Below are 7195 nucleotides of genomic sequence, written 5' to 3'. Positions count from 1 at the left end.
CCCTAAGTAACTTTAATAGTTATTATTTGGTAAACCAGTAGGAATTTAATATAAAAGAGATCCATCTGGTAGATATATCAAATTAAGTACTTGAACACTGAGTTCCCATTTTCAAAAACTAATTCAGTTCAGTTCAGTTCAGTCACTCAGTTGTGTCCGACTCTTTGTGACCCCATGAATCACAGCACGCCAGGTCTCCCTGTCCATCACCATCTCCCAGAGTTCACTCAGACTCACGTCCATCAAGTCAGTGATGCCATCCAGCCATCTCATCCTCTGTCGTCCCCTTCTCCTCCTGCCCCCAATCCCTCCCAGCATCAGAATCATTTCCAATGAGTCAACTCTTTGCATGAGGTGCCCAAAGTACTGGAGTTTCAGCTTTAGCATCATTCCTTCCAAAGAAATCCCAGGGCTGATCTCCTTCAGAATGGATTGGTTGGATCTCCTTGCAGTCCAAGGGACTCTCAAGCGTCTTCTCCAACACTACAGTTCAAAAGCATCAATTCTTCGGCGCTCAGCCTTCTTCACAGTCCAGCTCTCACATCCATACATGACCGCAGAAAACACCATAGCCTTGACTAGACGGACGTTAGTCGGCAAAATAATGTCTCTGCTTTTGAATATGCTATCTAGGTTGGTCATAACTTTTCTTCCAAGGAGTAAGCGTCTTTTAATTTCATGGCTGCAATCACTATCTGCAGTGATTTTGGAGCCCAAAAAAATAAAGTCTGACGCTGTTTCCACTGTTTCCCCATCTATTTCCCATGAAGTGATGGGACCAGATGCCATGATCTTCATTTTCTGAATGTTGAACTTTAAGCCAACTTTTTCACTCTCCTCTTTCACTTTCATCAAGAGGCTTTTTAGTTCCTCTTCACGTTCTGCCATAAGGGTGGTGTCGTCTGCATATCTGAGGTTATTGATATTTCTCCTGGCAATCGATTCCAGCATGTGTTTCTTCCAGTCCAGTGTTTCTCATGATGTACTCTGCATATAAGTTAAATAAGCAGGCTGACAATATTCAGTCTTGACGTACTCGTTTTCCTATTTGGAACCAGTCTGTTGTTCCATGTCCAGTTCTAACTGTTGCTTCCTGGCCTGCATACAGATTTCTCAAGAGGCAGGTCAGGTGGTCTGGTATTCCCATCTCTTTCAGAATTGTCCACAGTTTATTGTGATCCACACAGTCAAAGGCTTTGGCATAGTCAATAAAGCAGAAATAGATGTTTTTCTGGAACTCTCATGCTTTTTCCATGATCCAGCGGATGTTGGCAATTTGATCTCTGGTTCCTCTGCCTTTTCTAAAACCAGCTTGAACATCAGGGAGTTCAGGGTTCACAAATTGCTGAAGCCTGGCTTGGATAATTTTGAGCATTACTTTACTAGCGTGTGAGATGAGTGCAACTGTGTGGTAGTTTGAGCATTCTTTGGCATTGCCTTTCTTTGGGATTGGAATGAAAACTGACCTTTTCCAGTGCTGTGGCCACTGCTGAGTTTTCCAAATTTGCTGGCATATTAGGCATAAAAAATCAATTTCTTAACAAATATGGATGCATTTTCATTATAATTTCATCACTGTTGACTTCCTCACATTTGAGTGGTTTGGAATAAATAAAGTTTTTGAAGACCTGCTATTAACTTGGTGACATACTGTAGATGATAGCTAAGTAAGAAAATTGAAGTTAATTTCATGCTTCATTTAAATGTCTGGATCTCTTTGGTCTGACTCTTGCCAGTGTTCTCAGACTTTTGGAGGATTTGACAATTTAATCACATGCTTAGAACACATATGTAAGAATATGGCATGGAAATTGCTAGTAGCCATAGCAAGTACAGGTCTTACTTAGGATTGGGCTTCCTGATGCAATTCAAAATAGCATGATTTAAAGCCTCTAGTTTAGTACTATAAGAATTCAGTTGTCTCCCAAGGAGTGCATAATCTGAAAGCCATTTTTTTCTTCTTAGGGGTTTGACTTGCTATAGGCAATTGTCTCCTACAATGAGGAATTCTCAGCAGAGTTTGTGGCTGTGGTGTCGATAAACTCTATAGAAGACCTTCAAATTCTATGAGAGCTTGTAGTCTTCAGGTAGCCTTAAAAATATCCCCACCCAACATTTAACCCTGTATTTATTCTTTTGGAAGACATAGAAAGATACTTAATACTCCAAAAAGAAAAACAAAAAGAAACTGACTAAGGCTGAAAAAAGTATCCACAGATAATTTTCCATTAACGTGTACACACACACACACACACACACACACACACACACACACCATCTCACAGGTCTTGAAAATTCCAACGTGGAAAGGTTGCAAACATCATGGAGATTAAGGATCCATGTTCAAGAGGTACCTAAGTGTCAGGTTCTGGAACAGAGTTTTGGTAACAGTAGGAACAATCTATAAAGACATTCAAAGACATTCACAAGTCTCTGATGACATACTGTGGGCTTTTCATAAAGTCTATTCAGTTTAATGTATGGTTCTTCATTCTCAAATTTTCTGATTTCTATTTCTTTCTTTGTAAAATATTCTTTCTCATGTGAAATAATGGCCAGAAAAGATATGGTATTTGCTTTTATGTTCTTACTTGAAAAAAAAAAAAAAGAAAATTGGCAACATTACATTGTTTTCCAAATTTGCTTTTGAAATATTACCAGTTGGTAAAATCCAAGAGTCTGGAAATTGCCATCACACTTGGAGCATAGAGCACACATCCTTCCTTCATTCTTGCTAAATAAAAGGGAATTGTCATTCTGGTTTTATAAACCATTACAAAGAAATTAGTTTTATGTTATTTTTCTGTCAATTCAGATAAGTTCCTTCCACAAAAAGAAAAGCAAACAAAGAAAAAACAAGATAAAAATAAATAATCAAGAGGGAAGTAACAATAATATAGTTATATTTTATTTCATGAAGTGCACATATGACTGAAATTCTGCTATCATATTTCTTTCCTTCTATACTCTATAGGAAATCCCATATTTGGCACTGTTATTTCCTTTGATATAAAAATATTACATAATTCAATAAACTTTTCTCTAGTAATCTAGGAAAATGATTATGAAATTTTTGGTAACATATTTGAAAAGGTACCAATAAAAAATGTGATTAGATGAAGTTTGAAAAAACAATGAGAGCTCAATTGTGGAGAACCTAATGCGTCATGATGACAATATAGATTCACAGTGGGAAGAAAAATTAAAAGTAATTTTCTCCATGTGATTTTTGAAGTCATCAGAGTCAACCTAATGTATACCACCCCTATTTCTAGTTGTATTACTGTGTAATCAGCTTTCAATGAATAAGCGCTTCCTTTCAAATTGTTTTATAAATATCAGTTATATTAATTTGATTGCTATGGTGTTTTTCAAGTTTTCTATATCCTTAAAGAAAATTTTTTCTACTTCATCAATTGTTAAGGGTAAAGTTTTAAAGTCTCAACTATAATTGTATATATTTTTCATTTTAATTTTATATAATTTTTATTTTCCTTTAGTTCTGCCAGTTTTTGCTTTTATCATTAGGGGGTATGACAAATAAGATTAAATATATTTGTATATATATAATTTTATTGGAGTATAGTTGATTTACAATGTTGTGTTACTTTCAGGTGTACAGCAAAGTGAATTATACATATAGCTACATTTTTTTGATTCATGTCCCATATAGCTCATTACAGAATATAGAGTTAAGTCCCCTGTGCTATAGAGTAGGCCCTTTGTGTTGTTGTTGGTTTAGTCACTAAGTCGTGTCTGACTCTTCACGGGTCCATGGACTGTAGCCTACCAGGCTCCTCTGTCCATGGTATCTCCCAGGTAAGAATACAGTGGGTTGCCATTTCCTCCTCCAGGGATGTTCCCTACCCAGGGATGAAATCTGTGTCTCCTGCATTGGCAAGCGGACTCTTTACCACTGAGCCACCAGGAAAACCCACAGTAGTTCCTTATTAGTTATCTATTTTATATACAGTAGTGCATATATATCAGAGAAGGCAATGGCACCCCACTCCAGTACTCTTGCCTGGAAAATCCCACTGGAGGAGAAGCCTGGTAGGCTGCAGTCCATGGAGTCGCTAACAGTTGGACACGACTGAGCAAATTCACTTTGACACTTCACTTTCATGCACTGGAGAAGGAAATGGCAACCCACTCCAGTGTTCTTGCCTGGAGAACCCCAGGGATGGGGGAACCTGGTGGGCTGCCATCTATGGGGTCGCACAGAGTTGGACATGACTGAAGCGACTTAGCAGCAGCAGCAGCAGCAGCAGTGTATATATGTCAATCCCAATCTTCAAATTATTCTTCCCCTCTTTTCCCCACTGTTAGCTATAAGCTTGTTTTCTACGTCTTTGACTCTGCCTCTATTTTGTAAATTAGTTCATTTGTACCATTTTTTTAAGATCCTACATATAAGCAATATCATATGACATTTGGCTTTGTCCAACTTACTTCACTCAATGTGACAATCCCTAAGTCCATCCATGTTGCTGCAAATGGCATTACTTCATTCTTTTTATGGCTGAGTAATATTCCATTGTATCTATGTATCACATCAATATCCACTCCTCTGTTGATGTATATTTAGGTTGCTTCCATGTTTTGGCTATTGTAAATAATACTGCAATGAACAACAGGATGCCTATATTTTCAAATTATGGCTTTCTCTGTATATATGCCTGGAATGGGATAGCTGGTTATATGCTAGATCTATATCTAGTTTTTCAAGGACCCTCCATACTGTTCTCCATAATCATTGTACCAATTTACATTTCTACTAACAGCATAGGAGGGTTGCCTTTTCTCCACACCCTCTCTGGCATTTATTATTTGTAGATGTTATAATGATGGCCGTTCTGACTGGTGTGGGATAATATCTCATTGTAGTTTTGATTTACATTTCTCTAATATTTAGTGATGTTGACTATGTTTTCATGTGCTTTTTGGCTATCTCTATGTCTTCCTTGGAGAAATGTATATTTATTTGATCACATTCAGCAAAACTAAAAAGGTTTACTAGTAATATTTTACTTTTTTCTGAGTAAGGAAAAAGTAAAACAGGAATTCACAACCCTAAATTTAAGATACTAAAGGGTGGTTTGGCTTCTCTGAAAACTTCAGTATGTAAGAAATTAAAGCAAGAATTCTGATAAATGAACTTCGGTTTATCTTAGTCGTAGAACATATGACTCACTTTTTCTCATAAGGTACCTAGTTTTTTGTCTCACTTTGTTTTCTTTGTAATCTGATTTTGTTTCAAATCTGATTGCTCTCTAAGATTGAAATTTTAAATGTTTGCTTAAGAAAGCCAATCAATATATAAGACAAATCATGTGGGCCTGGAAAATATGACACATTAAAGAAAAGGTTATATCTGCTTCAATAGAAAAGACTTCAAGAATTTTGAAACAGAATTAAACTTTAACAGCATTACTGCTATTTGACACAAATAATACAAACCTAAATCAATATTTGTTTGAAAATGTGTTGAGAAAGACTTGTAGAAGATTGCCAAACTGAGTTGTTGGCCAAGCTGTGGGTAGTTGGAAAGAGGTAGGTGTCTCGGATGGAAGTTGAAAGGAAAGCACTTATTTTGAGCTTTCAAAAGAGAGAAGGAATTAGGGAGATGGAGAGAATAGCAGGTTTTGTGAAGGTGGTAACTGATGAGCTGAGTCCTCAATTAAAGATTGGCTGAGATAGACAGTTCTTTTTTTTTTTTTTTTTTTTTGCCAAAAGAAGATGCAGAGATGAGAAAAGTGGTATATTGTAAAGAAATGTGTGCAAGCTATGCAAAGGGAATTTGTGGCTCATAGTTAAGTTTGCATTCAGGCTACATTGTAAATAGCCTCCAGTGGGGTCTTTATCCTCCAGGACAGTGACTCCAAAAATGATGCCACCCTCATTTCACATTAACCCTCCTTCATGAAATGCCCCCTGATATTTTCTATTCTGTTTTATTCTTCACTGTTTCATTTATAAACAATTCTAGCATGATCCATCATAAAAATTACATATTCTTTTAAGAAGTCAGGGAAGAAGGACTTCCCTGATGGCTCAGATGGTAAAGCATCTGTCTACAATGTGAGAGACCTGGGTTCGATCCCTGGGTTGGGAAGATTCCCTGGAGAAGGAAATGGCAACCCATTCCAGTACTCTTGCCTTGAAAATCCCATGGAGGGAGGAGCTTGGTGCAGGCTACTATCTATGGGGTCACAAAGAGTTGGGCACGACTGAGGGACTTCACTTTCTTTCTTTCTTAAGAAGTCAAAATGCAGTCTGTAAATGCTGCTCTAGTTAAATTAATGGAAGTGTCTGAGTTGAAAAATAGGGAAGGAATATGAATGTGACTGGTTTCAGAGAGTGACTAGAGGGGAAGGGACAGGGAAATCTAGCTTGGCTGCTTATTGTGGATGATGGGGAAATATTTGTTGAATTAATTAATATAAAGTGAGCAAGGACATTGCAAAACTGGCTGAGGAGAAGGAATGAGAGAATGATCTTAAGGTGATGAGAGAGAAATGAAGAAACGCATGCAACACACACATAGAAGACCATGTAAGATTTCTAAAAATCCCTCAGTATGTATGGACTTATGTATATATAAACATTGAATTAGTCATTAATAAAACCAAAGCAGATTTAGGAAACAAATGTCTCAAAAACTTCTTGAAATGCTATAAACAAGTCCAAACTATTCAAGATATTAGATATGCAGATGACACCACCCTTATGGCAGAAAGTGAAGAGGAACTAAAAAGCCTCTTGATGAAAGTGAAAGAGGAGAGTGAAAAAGTTGGCTTAAAGCTCACCATTCAGAAAACTAAGATCATGGCATCTGGTCCCATCACTTCATGGGAAATAGATAGGGAAATAGTGGAAACAGTGTCAGACTTTATTTTCTTGGGCTCAAAAATCACTGCAGATGGTGATTGTAGCAATGAAATTAAAAGATGCTTACTCTTTGGAAGGAAAGTTATGACCAACTTAGATAACATATTCAAAAGCAGAGATATTACTTTGCCAACAAAATTCCAACTAGCCAAGGCTATGGTTTCTCCAGTGGTCACATAGAGATGTGAGAGTTGGATTGTGAAGAAAGCTGAGCGTTGAAGAATTGATGCTTTTGAATTGTGGTGTTGGAGAAGACTCTTGAGAGTCCCTTGGACTGAAAGGGGATCCAACCAGTCCATCCTAA

This window comes from Ovis canadensis, chromosome 16 (genome assembly GCF_042477335.2).
Source record: "Ovis canadensis isolate MfBH-ARS-UI-01 breed Bighorn chromosome 16, ARS-UI_OviCan_v2, whole genome shotgun sequence".
Taxonomy (NCBI): Eukaryota; Metazoa; Chordata; class Mammalia; order Artiodactyla; family Bovidae; genus Ovis; species Ovis canadensis.
This window is presented reverse-complemented; position numbering follows the sequence as displayed.